Here is a 20,663-nt window from a genome sequence, read left to right as displayed (position 1 = left end):
TATCTATAAATTGGAAAAGAAATTACACGCTAGCAAAATGATAATAAAAAAAAAGTATATAATGAAGTCATTTGTATGTTAAGCAGGTTTATGAAAACCAATTACCATTTCAGATCATTTTTATTTCAGATGAGTTTTTCCTACTTCACCCCATATTCATATTTCATTTTTATGGAACTATCCTTTTAGCATTTATAAATAAGAAAGTTTTAAAAAAATTAAAAACAAAAATGTTTAAGAAATACTAATTTGGTGAAGAAGAGAATAACTGAAACAAAATGTTGCCAAGTCTAACGAAGATTCTATCATAAAGTTATGCAGTCGAACATTATATGAATATAAAAACGTGTACTACTAGGAATTGCTAATTAGTAAAAAGTAATAATAAAATAAACCATTGCCGAATCGTCAATGGCGAATTAAATGTACAACAAAAAATAGCAAAACTAAGATTTTTGGCCATTCTTTAGAAAATACTTTATCGATTATCTTGCAACTATTTCCCTCTGTTTATAAAAAAAAATACAATATATTTTAGAAAAATGGAATAACTTACTTTTAGAGTACATTTTTGGCCAACAATTTTTTTAAAAAAAGTTTGAAATCATCTATCATTCGAATCCTTTTCGTACATTATAACACTTTCAGAAATTGAATCTTCTGGTGGTTTTGTGCAGAAAAATTTGACTTCTACTTGCAATTAAAACCATCCATCGGCACTCACATCACTGCACTATCTGATTGAATATGGGGAAGGTTACAGAATGTCTACTTTTTATATAATAAAATAAATACAATACTTTTAATAATAGAAAGATGTGTTATAAAATGAAGTAGAGAAGCAATATGTAAAAAGTAAAATGTATGTTGAATTTTCTAACAAGTATTAAATAAAAGGTAATCCTTTCATCATTGCTTTTTTCGACGGGGGGCCCTAAACAATTGATATGTACGTTATTATATCCTGTGGTTGAAGGAATCGCACACGCTAAACCAAATACAAATAAAAGTAAAAAAAAAAAATGGTGTGAATGTTACATAATAGTAAAAAGAAATGTGAGGAGGTTGAAACAAAATAATTAATGTAACAAAAAAAAATATCATTAAAGGACGGAGTCAATAAGATTCTTTCAATATTCAAAATTCTCAAGAGGTACTTTCCAACAAGAAGTAAATCTATAAAAAATCAACAACCTCTCAAGTGATAAAAGTGCCACTAGAACAGCGCTGTCTCATTAAGCCGTTATAATTCCTTTATTTTCAATCTAAAGTATGGCTACATAGATAAAAGTAAATAAGGACTAAAATGTAGATTAAAGAACTTTGGGAAGTCATAAAGTGGACAACAAATAAAACGACAAAATTAGTCTTTTTGGATATGTGGATAAGGAATGTTAGTGGTGTAATCTTCCACTGACGACAACTTTCATTTCTCATAACTGGCTACAGTCCACATATTTCGCATATTCTAAAACAATCAATACTCTTGAAATAATCTTTAGACATCAAATATCGCTATACAGAGAGTGAGAAGGAGCGATGTGGAGGGGAGAGAGAGAGATTGTTGCTCTAAGTGCTTACACACTGACCCGCACTAATCCAATACTGAGGTTATTTTTCCAATTAGAAAACAATCTAACAACTAACACTAATGATATCAAAAGTAATGTCGCAGTTAGATCTATTTTATGAAGATTTAATTTCAGCGACCCACGTTCAATTAATCAAGCAGAATAAGTCGCAATGGTCAAAATGCAGGAGCAGATCGCTACGTCAGCAATTAGGTAAACCATTCTGAACTTAGCAAAAATGAGAATCGTACAATGCAATTGGACTGGTGATCATTAGAAACAAAAGGAAATATTGGCACATCTAATTGAATTCATAAAACAAAAAAAAACTCAAGTACAGCCTCTGTTCCATGAAGAATGGTAAAGTTAGATTTTGCTAGCTTGAAGAGTAATGAAGCTGCAGACGTGCTTCTCAGAATTAAAACAGGACGAGTCATACAGCAAAATGTCTGAATCATATGTTTAAAAGAAAAAAAAATCTGAGGAAAGTCTATCTTATTGGCAATCATATTGGAACAATACAGTGAAAAGAAAACATACAAAGAATTTTTTCTCTAATTATACATAGAGGAAGAACTGGGACACTTTCTAGGCTGGACTTCCAACATAATTTAAGCTCAATGAGTCTATGAAATGAATCAAACTTACCAACACAGATTCTTCATGTCGCAATACGATAATCAGTCACACCAAACTTTGGCATCAGATCATCCCCCACTATTTGGGCACCGAAGAGCACATACTGTGTACCTGATGATTCTGTGGCCATGATTTCACAGTTTGCTTCAAGTGAGTATTTTTTATTTTTATTTATTTATTTATTAATTTTTTTTTAACAGGAATATTTTTACATAGGTGTATATATACAATAATTTAACATTATTATTGCTTTGGATATTATCCGTCAGCAGAGCTGACGCGCAAGTGAGTACGCGCAAGCACAAGTCCACGCGATATTCTAGTTTAGAGGACTTCAAAACGGTTGGTCCCGGTGAGAATGCAATACTCAAAATCCTCATCTATATAGAAAGGAGTTTGTGAGAATGTTTTTTTGGCTGATTTTTAATTGGGTTGTGTACTATGGTTTGTAGTTTTTCATCTAGCAAACATCTTGAGTAGAACACAAATACAAAGAATTGATTTGTGTGCCTTTATCTTTAGCGCCTTATTTCGCTGACTTAGTTAGCCATCTAAATACAAGGTTTACCCTTATTATTACCCAATTTCTCTCCCGGAAATAATTAATATCACATCTTTAAGAGAAGAGCAAAAAACTAATAAACGAGATAAAGTATTAATTATGTATAAAGGCTTGCAAATAAATTGGCTTTTAATTTAAATGAGCTTCTTCCAGTTTCACTTTTTAAACTTTCATTTTATAAACTTATTACTTCAATTTTATAATCGATTACAAAAAAGGGTTTATTCTTTCACTTCTGTAAAATAATAATACAGGAAGGAAACAACCTATTTTAAATAAAAGGGATTCCAAATAAGGAAAACTAACTAAAATTTCAATTGACTTTAGAATAACAGGAAATTAAAAAATGAAAACCAAGGAGTAAGTAAAGTCGAGAAAAATTGTGAAATGTAACAAACGAGCTTTTTAAATTAAAAAAAAAAATATATTTAAATTATGTTTTAAGAAGACCTAGTTTGTTGAGTCATATTTTTCCCCTTTTTTATTTCATTTTCTGAGCTTTCATAAAAAGTTTTAGTTATACTCGTTGCCTTGGTGACAGTAACACCCTCAGTCATTTGTAAAAATTCTTTATGATTTACATCTGGAGAAGTGAATGCGAAAGTAGGAGTGAAAAAAATAATAAAATGACCTTCATATTAAATGAAGTCGTTTTATCATGAGGGCCAAGTTGGCAAAATAATATAACACCCCGTGTTTCAGTAAACATAGAAATTTATATTTTTCGGAAATGAACAGCAACCCTTCCATAAAATGTTTTCAAATAAGTCATTATAGCAGTTATATGTTTAAATTTTATTACTTAATAAACAATAATTAATTAATAATTATTTTGATTTTTATAATATTTACACGTTTTTCCCCTTACTAGATAAAAAAAAAGAAAAAGTATTTCGAAGTACAATTTAAGATTTCGAGTTTTTACCAAAAATATCCGTTGCTTTTTGAAGTCTCCAGAGTGCGAAATAAGAAAAGAAAAATTGCGAAAGCATAAATTTGAAACTTAGGTTAGGTGATAAATAATGTTTTGGTCAAAATCGATCATCGGATGCACAACTTTATTCAATAAAATTTTTCGATTGCCTCGCACTTGGTTCCAATGATTTTAGTTGACAGTTGTTTAGTGATTACAAACACATAGAATTTTCTTTTATTCGCATTTTTTCCCCGAAAAATTAAGAGTACTTCTAGGAGATAAGAGTGGATAGATTCCTTCCGAAGTGATTTTAAATATAATTCAATCAGAATTTGAAGAAAATTTGTGAGTTAGAATTTTGGAAGGTTTGTATTGAATCTACATTTTTTTGCTAGTGTTTATATTACATACACACAAACACACACATTCAGGTGAGCTCAAAAAAGGTATTTTCGTTGAAACACTAAACTAAAAAATTTGCTAATGCAATAATTTCCTTAAATGCAGTAGATGAAAGAAATGCACTTCTCAAAGGTTGTGCGCTTGTACTACCCAAATTTCATATCGCCTTGATTTTAATTATGAGAACTATTTATTTTTGGCACAATAATAGAAAATTATTAAGAGACAGATGGGTTAGTACATTTTTATGATAAGAGGTGATGTTTTTGATAAAATGACTTTGATATTTAACTGATATAATGTGCAAGTGTTGTGAGCAATCTAAACTTACGAAGTTCTAGGAAGAGTTCGTATAACAAGCTCTTTGACATTTAAAGGGTTAAAAGGTCAAATATCAGAAATAACTCCAGAAGTTTTTACTTTCTTTCTTTCTTCAGCCTTTCAGGTTTCTGTCTAAACAATTAACAACTTCTGGTACTGAAAGTTTGTGGTGATGATGCCACAGGAAGATAATTTCTTCTTGAAAAATGTAAACTAAATTAACTCCTCACAGAGAATACTTTACTTTAAAAAAAGTTACAATACATTTTTCGCAGCGCGTAGGATGGTACAGAGCACACAATGGACTTTGGACACTTCTCAAGGATTGACTCAGCGATTACTACAAACTTTACTTAGAGAACGACTCTTACTTTGACTTTACAACGCCTCGAGTTCTACACAGGTAAACTACATATTATTTCAATTTTTTACTAATTAGGGTACTATCATTTAGATTTGGAATAACATAATCGCCTGGAAAAGTCATCTTGGAATAGAAAAGGTTTTAGAACTTCTCCAAGACCTGACAGTCGAAAAATATTCCTCAACTGGAAAAACTACTTCATAGAAGGATTTGGGCCACATTTAGATCCACTCTCTAGTTTGGAAAAAAAAATGTTCCAGAAAAAAATCATTAAACGTTCAATGGAGTGAGAGGTCTTCTCTCTAAAACGATACTTTAGTGACTAAACTTGGAATTCGAGCAACATATTTCTATGTTCAGAAGTGCTCTAAAATGAAGTATGAAAAAACTACCAAAACTTTGGTACTTCCAATTGTATGGATTTTACTAAAACCTTATTAAACAATTTCCGCTGGCGCAACCTAAACACAATATCGAAGTTGAACTAATGGTTGCGGAGAAGTCTCAAAATAAATAATTTTCAAAAATGGCAAACTTTTCCTTACCCCTTGGCAAGAGAAAGTGAAAATCTATGGCAACCCTTGAATAGAAAAAATACATACGTTCCATTTTGAAGTTCCCACTATTAGGAGTTCTGCTTTACGATGTACGGTAACATTTCTGAAGCAAGCAAAAAATAAAATAAAATTATAAGGTCAAAGCAATTATCTACGGCACGGACATATCCATAAATGCTAGCGTAAAAGTGTCAGTGTTACATCAGCATTCTCTTCCCCTTAAGTGCACTTAAAAATCCGTAAGTAGGACGTGAGTTTAAAAGAGCGGTAACCGAAGAAAAAGAGAGAAATGGAAATTGGGCTGAAGAACTGTGTTTTAATACAAAAACAGTGTCTAGTGAGAGTGTTCGTTGTGTTCGATACGCGCGTGATATGCGGCACAGGCTAAATATAGAGCAATATGTGTGTTAAAAGTTCAACTCTCTAGGTGGCATACCTTAGCCATATTGTGTCCAGGTTTTCTCTCGAAAATGAATTTAAAATGGTGCAAATTTTTACGAAAAAAACTATTAGAAGCAATTACATGTAATTTGAAAAAACAAAAAAGATAGAAGGGAAAACTTTAAAGCTTATTTTTGATAGCACCAACTATGTTATCAAACTTTTTAATCTAGGTTGCATAATGAACACTTACTAGATTTTATTCCACCAGAAGCAAATACACCGGGGGAAGGATTTCACAGACTAGGCAGCTTGATAACTGAAAGCAATCCCTTGCAAAATATGACTTCACAGTACTTGGTTAAGGGCTTTTAAGCTTTTGGAGAGCAGTAAACTGACTTGTGCTGCTTCTACCTTTTATTTACTTAAGGAATGTCTCAGACTATTTAAACAAACAGACTAGCAATCAAAATTTCATCGAAGGTTCAATTTTAATTATAGTTGTTTTAATGAAAAACACTTTCCAAATAGTTTCAGACACATCCATTACCGTATTGACATTTGAAATTCATACTTCAGAATTGGTTATGTTTATTATGTAGATATAGAAGACAAACTACAGTAAAACAAGTCTCTATGAAACCAACTTCGCTCAATCACTTTCATATCCCACAATAATATGTCATGGTTCATTTAATAAACCGAAGTACTGGCAGATTTTAATAATTATTATTAATATAATGTTATCATTAAAGATTTGTGTTTCACTCCATTGTAATAAGTGTCCATTTTAAATTTTTTAATTTGTGTATATGCAATCATGGAATTAATTCTCAATAAATACAAACTAACACTCTGTATATTTACACATAGCAAAAAAAACCTCCAAATCTGGTTAAAGAGCTCTGGCAAGCAAACTTAAGGCTAGCTAATAGTTACACAATAATTAACCAAAATTGTTTTGTGAGCTAGCTTAGAAACTAAACAAACCTCTACTGCATCATCAACAACAACAACAACAACAACAAAGCAACTCTACTCCTATCTCTAGTTGTGGCCAAAGTGTACAAACTGATGACGGAGATAACAGTTGTTGACCGAACATGTTTTGTCTCCTTGTTTGCCGCAATGCAGTTGTAAATTATTAAACACCCTCACTAAGTACCAGTTTTACAGTGCTACCAACACAATGCCAAGGAGAGTACTTCGAAAACAACCCTCTGCCATACACAAACACTCTCTACAATCAAAACTAGGAAGAGAACTAACTGGAGAATGGTTGTACTACACCCAGAGAGAAGAGAAAGGTTCACTTAGTCTTCTATGTCCTGCTCAGTGACCACCCACTCACTCTATCTTTCGTCCGGTTGGTCGAAAGTAGTTGTAATACCTTCATATTTAATTCAGTGGGCGTTTTAACTGTTTATAAAGCTTTACCCGCCGATATAATGGTCCGGTAAAATGGACGCAAGATATGTCCAACACTCATTATTTAGAGACTACCCCCAAATGGCCTCTAGGTCCAGATCCATAACGTTCCACATTAATGGTCTTTATCTGAGAATAGTGAAAAAAAAAAAATTATATCTATCAAATATGTTATACAATAAATATAAAATATATATTTCAATATACTTCTTTTTCCTAATGGAGAACCCAAGTTCGAGTCCAGCGCGTAGCTACTTTTTATTTAAATTGATAAAATGATTATAGTAAAGTACGAGTTCCGCATTTGTCTAACATCTAATTAAATAGACATTAGGTCCCGCATGAAAAATAAGTGGTTACTTTACTTTTTACTTACTACTTCTTTACATTCCCTACTTTACGTTTTATTTTTATAAATGCCAAAACCTACTATTCACAATTGTTCAGCAAATAAATTATAACCTCTAAAGATATATAAATTACACTCTCTAAGGTAAGAAACAAAAAAAAATGTAGAAAGAAAATTTGCATAAATAAATTAGGCCTGGCCCATATTTCTTTTTATTTATTTACGGCAATTTTAAATGTAGAATAGTCAAAGCTGACAGGGTTTTCTCTTTCTGACATTCTCAAAGTTCTAATGTAAATATAAATAATATAATATTAAATAATATATATATATCTAATAATATACATAATATATAATATTTATATACCATATAAAAACCGTGTATAATGATGCACAGCAACCTTTAAGATGTACTGTGCTAGACGAAGCCTTATAACACCCTCTATAGTTCAAGCTATCCAATAAATTTCAGAATCTTAACGTACATCCTCCTCCATCAACTTTTCTGGTGTATATCTCCTGAAGTATATCCTTCTCCATCACCTGGTAACTTCCCTTGAGTCTAAATCTTCCTTAGATAATGGCATGAAGGGTTAACTACTCCAAAGGTGCGCCTTCTGGTGCTTAGGGGTTTTTTAAAACCTCTATCTGACATTGAAAATGGATTTCTGGGAATTTCATATGCTCACCAAAGCTCGTATTTACTAGGAATGGTTACTGAACCCTGTGTCCACCCAGACTTCAAATTTAAACATCAAACTAGTAAAAAAAGGAGTGTAAAACTAAATATTTATAAATGTTCAAACTAGACTTCTAAAAGGAATGCGATGAACCAATTTATTTATTCATTTAGGAATGTTTATAAACACCAGAAGGTTACAGATATTTCCAGATGCTTACGGTACTTGCATTGTCATAAAAGTAATAAAAAATGGCACTTTATTAGAAGGAATCTATTCATCCCCCACTAGAAGTACCCCTAATCAAATTTTATGAAAAAATGTTTCAAATAAAAGTTGTACATTAATATGTTTGTAATCACTAATCGATGTTTCAATAGTAGGAGCCGTTTTTAGTTTAAAAAGATTAATCTAGAATTGGAACAAAAATTTGGATAATGGATATTTTTAAGTCTTTAATTGGATGGAATATACAAGATAATGTAAGAATATCTAAGTCGTGCATAATTGCCGAAGCACGTATTTTATGCCTTAATTATCTCTTAAAATGGAAGCATGAAAATGATCTCTCTCTATATATGCAGAATTGTTTCCCCATCTGCACTAGAATGTTATGTTTTCTTTAAACTAACATTTGTATTTCTAAAGCAATTCTGAGTACCGCTTTCATAGATATTCGTAGCTTTTTCAAATATAAAGAACGCTTATTTATTTTGAAATTCTACACTCTCTCTCCAAACTACATGCACATAAGTCAAAGAGGGAGATTTAAAAAAAAATGGATACATTATTAATAGAATAAAGCAGAGAAGTGGTTGTGCTAAAAGGGTAATAGCTCAATTCTGCCCTCAAATAAAGAATAAGACGAACGAAGTTATTATTAGTAGTTAGTTGAGAGAATATTATTATTTAATGTCAAGATATGTACAATTACAGCCGGTTCCCTTTCAACGGAAATGGACAACTGATGAAGAGCAACAACACTTTACCGACTTGAGAAAAGGAGGTATAGGAAATTAAGGGACATAATGGACATGAAGCGTAACATTTTAAGAAGAAGTCAAGGAGAAGAGACTAGGATGGTTTGGGCATATTTGTAGAATATGGACCAGGAGGGAGTCCCTAAGTAGATTTAGAGGGCATAAGAAGGGAGAAGGTATAAGAAACATAGGGGAAAAAAACAGGATTGGAAAGGTTCCTTAAAAATGTTATTTGTTCAAGAACGAAAACCCTCAGAAGTAAGAAAAATTCACAAAAAAAAGAAGAAGAAATAAATAACAATTCTGTTCATAGTCGCACACAAATACAAATCATGCATGGAAAATATCCAGGAAAAACTGGACAACGAAAGTTTGAGAATCGCAATATTTTTTCTGGCTATGAGTTAAGAAAAAGTAAAAAAAATAAAATAAAATGATTATTAATTTTAACACTGAAGAAAATAAAAACACTTTTGCCATAACGAGAATAAGTTGTAAGAGTAAATAGATATTTAATAAATTTAGCAGAGACAGATATTGAGATATAAGGTAGAAAAGAAAACTTAAGGTCTCATAATGAAATCACTGTGAAAGTGAACCGGTTCTTTGATCTCCATTTATTTTATTTTCCATTTTTCTATCTTTGTTATTATTTATTTTCTATCTTTCTTGCCCGTTATCACTGCAGTGCAAAGTAGTCTTTTTTCAATTTTCTTTTTAATTAGTTTATGTAAAATTAAATAAGAAGAATTAGAAAAAAAAAACTCTTTTTTAATTTTTCTTTTTATTTTGTCTTGTCTTAATTATTTAAATTTAAAAATGACAGCCAAGAATCTACGAAAAATCATTTAAATTGAGCAATATTTCCTGTAATAATGGTTATTTTTTACTGATAAACGAAAAAATTATAGGCAAATACATTCTTTTAAGAAGTACTGTTATATTCAGTTATATTTTAGACTTTTAGAAGGTATTAAGAATCATATGCAAAAAATAACTCGGTTGATAACTTTATATTTATTCAGCTAATTAACATGAGCAACTAAGCTGTCCGAAAATCTTACTGTACTGAATAGATTTCTCACTTTCAACAAAATTTCACGAAAATAACTATAACGTATTTTCTTTTAAAGTTTGTGCACACATTGCATATTTGTAATCAATAATATTAATTCAGAACAATTCACCTGGTTTCATTGTTCTGAATTAAATATAAACATATTATGCGTACTATTTATTAATAAAAGTTCTTTCCTAATTATCAAGAGAACTAGACGTCTGTGTTTATCTTTCCAGAAATGCTGATAAAATTATCAATTCTCATTGAATTTCCGTTTCATGCTGTTTCACATTAAAAAACTAAATTTTAATGAAAGTTCTTTATTAAAAAATTATTAACGATGGATAGACAATGCGGAGGTAAAAAAGGTAGGAGATGGATACCTAGAAAAAGAGAATTGAGAAGGTTCTAAGAGAGAAGTAAAACTAACAAAGAAGAAGTTAGTAATTTGTTGAAGTTTAAGACAACGGTACAAAAAGCTTGTTATAATTTCATATTTTTCAATAAGTCAAGAAAGAGAGAAAAAAAATAAGTTGTAAGTTGAAAGAAAATGTATAATGAGGGCCCCTCGATATTACAGATATTTATAATAACTTTATAATTAAATTCTAATAATACATATTACCAAAAACGAACAAAACTATGCCATTTTATTTTATTGTATGTAAAACTATTCACAACTGAATTTAGAAATAAATAAGTGAAATATGGAACACTTTTACCAATATATTCATGGATCGCTGGAAAATGATGTAGTTTAGTGTACTTACATAACAAGAAAAAATATAAAAAGAAAGATGTGGCTTCAAAAATACCATATAACTGAAAACTTTATTTGGCTTCTTCTACCAAATATACATAAAATACAGCTTAACAAAAATTGCTTTATAAAAAAAAATGTAAAATACTCAAAAATATTTTGAAACTCGCTTAGAAACGTTTCAGTTTATATTGCATTCGGAGAAGTTGATTCGTTTACGTTTCATTCAATAGTTTCTTTGTAATATTGTGAACGTGCACAATATTGAAGTAAATTATTTTATTTCTAGAAAATTTCAAGAAAATTTAATAATGTAAAGTGCAGTAAGAGTCTTATGAGTGTCCACACTAAATTTTTATATTTCCTTTCTAGGCAATCGTTGACATAAAAAATAAAAGTGGACAAGCCAACTTTACTAGAAATCAAAAGTATGAGAGAGAAAGAGAAAACTAATAACTGCTGGAGAATAGAAAAGAAACAAGGAAATATTGACATGGGATAGCCAAACAAAGAACCGCCGGAAATCGGCATAGAAAACGGAGAAAAAACTATCTCCCAGAGAATGATTAAACCCACTTCGGAAAATAAATGAAAACAGACATAAATATCTGGAACATTGGAAGTAGAAGATAGTATCAAATAATTTCGAATCAGCAGTGAATCTGATATTCAATGAACATCAGAAATTAATGTATCAATTATAATAATATATAGGACCTTACGTGCTAAGAAATAGTTTAAAGTATATTTATGGATATAGAACGATGATCATTATGACGTAACTGGTGCCGCCACGTGTTGTTACATCATTTCTCCTTGTACATAGAAATAATGAACTTCAGCAGCATAAACTACATATACAATGTTATTCACTCTCTATCAGATGACAAAATGAAGAATTATCATCCAATGAACGTTTCAAATTTTGGTTTTTAAAGGCGAAACAGCAATACAGCTGGACTATCTAGTTTCTGCAGTAGTTAGTCATGAGACAAATATGTAAGAAATGTAGGGTTATACGAAGAGCAACTGATACTAAGTTTTATAGATTTAGAAAAGGCACAGGCTAAATTGGCTAACTTTATGAATTTTATTTTTTAATTAATTAATTGCAATATTTATTTCATATTACTGTTAATATTTATACAATTTAGATTAGAGTATATATCTTATTTGTGTAGTGAACTAGTTACTTTTCTTTTAATTGTGAATCGATTATTCATAAAAGTTTTGTAATATATAAAATATAGTTGAACCAAGAACGTTTTTTGAATGTCTAAATTTTATCATATATTACCTGCAATGTACCTTTGGAATTTATTGAGTGTCAACATACACAACAAGATTATTAATTCCCTACAAATTTTCTTACGTACATTGACCTTAATTCTTTCCCAGAAATCTGTGAACTGCTAGAAATATGTGAGCCAAGTGCCTTTCAAGGAAAGATCAATCACAGAACAGTTTACACAACTGCTGAGCAAAAACTAAGGCTGGAAACATAGTGGAGCGGCGAGCAAAGCGGCGATGATAGCGAGGAGCAAAGCAGCGAAATCAAACACAAGTAAACATATGGGACCGCGCATAGTGGCGAGCAAAGCGAAGATAGAGCAACTCTATCTATTTCTAGTTTTTGTTTTTGCCGCTTTGCTCTTCGCTATCATCGCCGCTTTGCCCGCCGCTCCACTATGTTTCCAGCCTAAAGGAACCAATAGTAGTGAAACAAAGAGTGTTAATGCATAAAAATAACCACTGCTGCATGCAGCGAAAGTAGCACTTTAAACAGGGTATGAAGCGCATGTCTTAAAAGACGATTAGGTTGTTCAAAAATGTAGAATACTTCTCCTGGTGTCATCTAAGTGATTTTTTAAATATCAATTTTAAACATTCTGCTATTTTTAATTCTGTTTTTAGGAATTCTAAAAATTGATAATTTCATGAAAAAAAAACAAAATAGAAAAACGATTGTAATACTTCAATAATAAAAGGAATAAAATGAAGTACAAAATTAATATTGACCAAAAAGTGAATTCAACTAATAAATTCGAAGCTAAATAATGTATGAACTATATACATGAACTTATACAAAAGCAAACTTTGTTTTCATTGAAAATTTACAATGTTAAAGGACCTCTACAGAAAGAAATGTATATTAAACAAAGAATATAAAGAAATGTGAAGAAACATGGACAGTAATTTTTCAACTTCCAAATAAAATTACAAAGCAATAAACAAAGAGAACCTAATAAAATAAAGAAAAATTATTTTGATTTCATTCTCGTTATGAATGACTTTTATTAATAAAAAAGAAAAAATACTCAAAAATGAATTATTTAGTAGGAAAATAATATTTTATAACAAGATCAAAGTTTATCATATGTCATAAAAGGAGAGCCTAATTTATTTAGATTCCACTTTATTTATTAAATCACAACTCTTTCGGCTTATGTATTGCAAAATGCATTTTAGCGTAGCGATGCGGAAATATCATTATGATTAATATTCTCATCTGAACTACGAAAAAAAATCTCAAAATGAATTATTTACTCGTCTTTCCTTTACTTCTGTTATGAAAGTTTTCTTTTAAAGTTTAAATTCTAACTAAATGTTAGATGGCTTCAAATGCAGGTAATTATAGTAATATAGAGTTGAATGAGACTACGTCTTTTCTTTCATTTAATAGAAAGGAATCGTTCGTATTTAGTAGAGTTTTACCCATCAACGAATTATTTATTTAAAAAAAGTGAATTACATTAATATTAAGCGATATTCGAGCATTAGTTTAAAAAAAGGCTTTACAGCAACGGCTGTACCTCGAAAAAGATGTGAAGTTGATGGAGGCCAATGCTTTATCAATTCTTGATGTACTTGTTAGTTTTAAATTTTGAAAGGAGGTAATGGGCAAGAAGGCCAAGTTTGGCCCATAACCCAACAGTTTTAAAAGAAGCTGCAGAAGATGATCCTCAAAACAAGCACTAGAAAACTTCCAAGAGGATTAGAAATGCCTCATTCTACTAAGTCTTAATCCAGTGTAAAAGAAGTGATTTTCAATTCAAAAAGCCAATCAGCTCTTGCGAAGTAAAAGTTGGTTTACTTTAACAGTACTGGCATTCAAAACAGTGGATTATGTCAGCCGAATATGTTTCATGATTTTCGAAGGAGAATGTTTTGAGCAAAATAAGTAATGGTCTGCGAATGGTGGAACTTTAAAGGAATTATGCATTTCTAGTTGGTACCAGATAGGCAAGATATCTCGAATGAATCATTAATCAGCACTCTTATAGCCCATTTTATTCTGAAAAAAAAGTAACCCACACGATAACCACATTTTTCGCCTCTAAATAAACAAGCTCGTGTTAGATCTTTTTCCTCGACGCTGCTTTTAGCCCCCACTAACTCCTTCGGATTACTTGCATGGCTTTTTTCTGCGGAGTCAACATTTTACTACGGCAAAGAAGGTGGAAGTGCAATTATTACTTTGACTCCAAGAACCTCCGTGCTACAAAAGAGAAACAAATTTACTAGCACAAAAATCCTAGGTAAGGCCAGCCGGATTTTAACTAAAACGTCAGTACCAAAAGCAGTAACAGTTCCCGAACAGAATAATAAGTTTGAACATTATTTAAATTTCGTTCAAACACGTATGTATAATACACATAAAAAAAATTTACTTATTTTCTGTAAAGTGCAAAAACAAGTGAAAAGGCAAAATAAGGTAAAATTAGCGAGTGAGCATTACTATATATTATATTTATGTTGATTGTAGAATAAGTGGATGCAGGAGGTTTACACATTTGTAAACATGTAGATTGTAAACAAGCTATCCAGGGAGACTTTTATTAGCAGCCTGGACAGTATAACATGGAATAGACATTCTCTAGTAATTTTTTTGTTTTTCTTTCTTCTCTCCTTTAGTTTTTCTTTTACTTTTTCCGCCCACACATAGGTAGCAAAACATAGAATAGGTGCACCAAAGTTAAGTAAAATTTACCAAAGGAAATATTTTTTTAAGATATTTATTGAGTTAATGCTTAATAATCCAAGAATTATCTCAAGAGAGTACCTTTAAATAAAATAAAACACGGCTCAAGGAACAGAATATTAATTTTAAAGCAAATTTACATAAGAATAAAAACTATTAATATTTTTAAAAACTTTAGTAGATATTTACGGGATGCTTTTTTAAAAACACGAACTGAACTTAGAATTTTATTATAATATTCATGCAAATTAAATATGAGTTAGCTTTTTTTTGTCGCTGGACCGTTTACTAAAAACCTTTTTCAAAGGAACTACCATTCGTTAATATTTACAATTCACTAATTTAACCTGAAACTAATAATTACTAAACCAAAATGGTAACTTACAATTTGATGTATCTAAAATGTCATGTCAATCAATTTTATACCCGCATAACATTTAACTTGCGCTACATGATAATATTCTCTTTGATATAGCACAAACTTGATGAAACAACTGTTGCATACAGGCAAGTAATACATTGTATTGCGCAACGGTAGTCATCTAGTCATTAACGTTAGTATGTCAAACTTGAAATTAGTTATGTGTTGAACGTACACAGAACTATCGGAAATATATTTAGAACTATATATATATTTATTGAGAGAGAGATGAGGGAGGGAGAGAAAGAGTGAGAGAATGTCATGGTTAGGTAGAATATAACTATGGCATCCTCTCTACTCTCAACAATTCTGGGGAAAGTACACATTCTATGGAAATGACCAGCTAACAGGAAACCCTAATCCAGATTAGGGCCTAAGCTGGAAAATCAATTTTCCCCGCAAAATGGTTCAATGTGTTACAATGGCAACATTATGAAGTGCAATTAATAGACATTATACTAAATTTAAAGAATTTCCGTTGATATTACACAGCCTAATTTATTTACAGACCACATTTTTATTTATTTAAGAGTGACTTTACAAACAAAACGTTTATTTCCTGTAAAGATTAAAATTTAAAAACGTCGAATGGATAATATTTCAGCTTAAATGTGAGAGAAAATTAAGGTCAAAGGGCCGGCGTTTTATGAATTTCTACTTTCTCTTACTTTTCTCAAAAGTAATTATTGTGATCATGCAGACTTATTTTTTTGGATTCTGTAAAAGTTATTAAAATTGTCCGATAAGTTTTATAAGGGATGATCGACAAAAACTGCACGAAAAACACAACCTTCGTTTTCTTTAATAGATGCAATTTTCAAATAACTGAACCTTTAATTTTGAAAAATTTATTTAGGTACCCCTACCGTAGGACCTGACAAATAAGCTTATCGACAAAATCAGCCAACGTGAATACTTTTTTAGTACTATATTTTTTACTTCTTCATTTTAATGTTCTGCCACACACGTTCTCAATTTCAAACTAATCCCAAAATTTTAAGAACGTTCTTCGCCAAAAAGTAAAAGTTTTTTAAGATATTTTCATGATTAGTTTCAAATAGATATTTTTAACTTTGTTTAAACTATGCGTACATGTAAACCTATGATTATTACATTTTACATTTTATCTGTAGAATATTAATAGAAATAAAACTCCAAATTTGAAGGAAATCGGAAACCTATGAAGCTATCAATTGAAATAGGATGCTATAAAGTAATTATTATTTTTAGTCCACAGCATTTAAAACAAAATCTATGCTTATAAATTTAATTGTAAGACGACAGTAATAGTATGCCATTATTATGTTTCGAGTTTTTAGGCTAAATATTAAATTAAACAAAATCTATGCTTATAAATTTAATTGTAAGACGACAGTAATAGTATGCCATTATTATGTTTCGAGTTTTTGGGCTAAATATTAAATTAAACAAAATCTATGCTTATAAATTTAATTGTAAGACGACAGTAATAGTATGCCATTATTATGTTTCGAGTTTTTAGGCTAAATATTAAATTAAACAAAATCTATGCTTATAAATTTAATTGTAAGACGACAGTAATAGTATGCCATTATTATGTTTCGAGTTTTTGGGCTAAATATTAAATTAAACAAAATCTATGCTTATAAATTTAATTGTAAGACGACAGTAATAGTATGCCATTATTATGTTTCGAGTTTTTAGGCTAAATATTAAATTAAACAAAATCTATTTTAGAAAGGTGGTTGATAATTTTAGTTAGGATTTAGCAACGTTATAGAGCACAGAACCTTAAGTCCCAGATAATTATCTTAGTGAAGTATGGCTAATTCTAAGGACATTAAAAATACATTAGCAGAATGAATAAAGAATACTGCTGTAAATTAAATTCCGCATCAAAATAAAACTGATATTTATTTTCACACAATCTTCTCCTACCAGAATTCTCAAGATTCAAATTGGTACAATTTCTTTAAAAACTGAATTTGAATGGCGCATTCTGATTAATTCGTGGTAAAATTGTAAAATTCATTGAAATGGCAAATATGAAATTCTTTTGAGCTGAAACCCTCATAGAACGATTTTTAATAGGAAAAGATTCAAATCAAATGAGGTATTTCAGCCTCACATTTAACCATAATTAGAAAAAAACACATAATCGTACATTATTCTGAAGTGTTACTTTCGAAGGTAGCCTGCATTTAAGACCTCACTCTCCCAGAAATGCCTTCAATAAAATAGTCTTATTAATAGAATAAATTTCAAAGAAAAGTTGTAAAGTACTTCCGGCCACAAAGTGGCTAAATTATATGATTTAAGTCATGGCTCGTGATCCATGGTACCTAATTGAAATTTTCATTTTTATTTCTTCGGATTTTAAGTTCTTGAAAAATTTTATACACATACTCATCATGTTATACAAAAACCTTTTTCGAACTCGTAGAGAATTCAAAACGACGATACTTTTCTAGGAATTATTCAATATCGAAAATATGAATTGGTTCAAATTCAGATTTTGTTTTCAAAAGAAAACTGAAATTTACATCAATAACGTATCAAATTAAAATGAAAGATATTAATTACTAACAAGACTGTATGGAAAATTTAAATTGAGAAAGATTTATAGCTGAGAATAACGAAATTTATGCAGGCTAGAAAAAATAAAAATGATTCTTGAATTTCTCACATTAAAATGAGAATAATAAGTAAAACTCAGAATAGCCCATAAATAAAAAACTATAAGGTTACACTCAAAATAAAATGTTTTTTGATAAGCATTAAAGCATAGGAAAAGCTAGGGGTTTTATGGATTGTATAGTACAATACAAATACATAAAAAAAGGGTGCAATGAAATAGGAATAAATGATTTTATTTTTTGGATAAAGAAAATTATGCAAAATTTAGCCTGGAGCTTTTTATTTTATTTTTGTAATTACTTTTTATAAGGCTCACCTTGTGGCCAGCGATTCACCCAGAGATAAAAAGTGAGAGACAAATAGTGGATTTTTTTTTTTTTTTGAAAAAAGTAGAATTGAATAATAAATAGAGATTTATAAATTCAAATTCCGTTGGCGGATATACAATCTTTTTACAGCCGCCGCGCGCGCGGTTATCTCTAAATATCGAGATTTTCAGTGTTGCACGGCTCTGCCACTGAACAAACTGGGGAGCCCCCAGGCAGAACGTTGCTAAGAGACCTCCAGGCTGGATTGTGCGCTTGCGCCGATTGATATAACCACACTCTCTCTCAAATTCGCCTCAACTAAACCCCTACACCACACACACACACACACACACATACACCACTCTCTCTGCACTTCTTCAAACTCTGTGAAAGTGCCGCCGATTTTCCTTCCCCTGCTCCAGCCGTGGTGGATTTCAGTAGCACACTATGCTGGAAAATCCAACCATAGTTTTCCCTGCGTATGGCAATTGGCAGGATAGGGGGAGGAGGTCACCCAATTACACCTGGTGAATTGACTATTATGCTGGAAGTTAGCGTGTTTTGCTGCTCTGCGGAAGTTGACAATAGTTACGGCTATATGCCAATACTTTGGGAGCTACATATATGACGCTCTGTAAAGCGAGGCGAATACCATGATGATCATTTTACATTTTTACTTTTCTCACTAGAAAAAGGAAATATTGTAAAAATGTCAAATTTTCTATTACCAGTTTTCATAGAAAATAACCGTTTGTAGGTCCCTTAAGTCCTAAACTTATAAACTAATTAATACTATTGCAAATTTTATTGGGTCCTAAGGTGCTGGATAATTTAGCTGATTTTATTCATAGTAGAACGATTTATATTTATATATATTTCTGAACGTTTCAAACATATCTATTACCCATCATTAAAGGTGGTTTTATCCAGTTGGTTTAGAAAACTTAATTTTCACTTATTCTCTATCTCATTGATTTTCTAGGGCTTAAGCAGCCTGAAACCCGCTTCGCAAACAGGGCAAGAAAAATCGTCGGCAGTTTCACGATTTGTCGTCATCAGAGGGTAATGGGGTAGGAGAGTTAGTTGAGGCAAATTTGACAATAAGTTTGAAAAAAGTGGAAGTCAAATTCTCTATACTAACTGATAAATACAGAAAGGTTTAGAAATATTAAAAAAAAAAGAAAAGAAAAGCGTGCTTCGTCAGATAAAATCAATGATAATTACAACCCAATGCAATATAACTGAAAGCAAATAAAACAAATAGCATTACTAAAAACTAACAAAACTAACTAAAACTAACATAAAACCAAAAATTTACAATCAAAATGACGATCACTTAAATTCCCTTTTTATGTAATGTTTCCTGTAACGGAAAAAACTGCCCTTTGCAGATTGCAGTTTTTACTTGATTGATATTTTATTGAAAATACCCCCTACTGTCTTCTCTAATCTTCAAGCTTCGTAAAAATAACGTTTATTGAAATAATTAGTAAAAAAAAAAAAAAAAAAGTTATAGAGCAGTGCTGGAAAAGAGGTAGGGTTAGACACCCTCTAAATGTCAGTTCAGTGTGGATATTGTTGTAAGCATGATGATTGCTTATTTTCGTCCGTAATTAGAAGTTAATTAATCCGTTTGGTGTAGAGAATTCAAGTACAACTATATTTCCGTTTCACACTAGCTGACTCCAAGTACGAGTGCTACTCGTCAGCAAAGGTATGTGGGACGGAAATATAGTTGTAGTTGAATTCTCTACCTAAACCGATTAATCAACCTTTGATACTTTAATCTTTAACAGTACCATTAAATTTTTCCTCTAGCTCTCAAAATGTTTAAAAAGGGTCCGTTATAAGCTCAGAGAATTTTCCATGAAATTGAAAGAAACTTAGAGTAGCTATATTAGTGTTAAAGTAACCCTTTTTAAATGTCAATTCCAACAAAGTTGTATATCAACTCAATTCCGAAACCAAAAGAAAACAATGAACCGAAATCTCTGGTCTTAACGCATTGAGTTATTAACGATATCTTCTCAGTACAATATACTAAGTTTTGAAATTCTTAAAAGTGTATTCAGCTATTTACTAGATATCAGCTATCAATTTTGTATGAAACATTTCTTCGGTATAACTGAGTTTAGATGTGGGTGTCAGTATCGTTAAGATTTCAACTGTTGAGATTGATCGTTTATATTCAACTATGATTGATCGTGGCACTGACTGCTGGCCAACAATGTAATCAATCCTATACACGTATTTGCTGTTTACTCAGTATGTGCATATACCCCTTCGCTAGTTTATATGTTCACTGACAGTTAAGGCTACTAAAAGTATGAATAAAAATTCCAATTTAAAAATAAAAAAAATACATT

At 30.8% G+C, this 20,663-nt stretch overlaps 1 protein-coding gene across 11 annotated transcripts in view; it reads right to left on the bottom strand.

The window, feature by feature from the left end:
• Pde6 (phosphodiesterase 6) overlaps positions 1–20,663 on the bottom strand; it is a 112,351-nt gene that overhangs the window by 86,830 nt on the left and 4,858 nt on the right. For 3 of the 11 annotated variants that reach the window (XM_074115004.1, XM_074115005.1, XM_074115000.1), the window contains exon 1: positions 18,306–18,520. The exons of the other annotated variants lie outside the window; for them this stretch is intronic. The gene's annotated coding sequence lies outside the window, so the exon portion shown is untranslated. Of the gene's footprint in view, positions 1–18,305; positions 18,521–20,663 lie in introns of those variants that run through there. 11 annotated transcript variants of the gene reach the window in all.

The sequence above is a fragment of the Rhodnius prolixus genome, unplaced genomic scaffold (genome assembly GCF_049639745.1).
Source record: "Rhodnius prolixus isolate KJV_2025 unplaced genomic scaffold, Rpr scaffold_7, whole genome shotgun sequence".
NCBI lineage: Eukaryota > Metazoa > Arthropoda > Insecta > Hemiptera > Reduviidae > Rhodnius > Rhodnius prolixus.
Note: the sequence above shows the minus strand (reverse complement) of the source record. Positions and strands in the feature narration are given on the sequence as shown.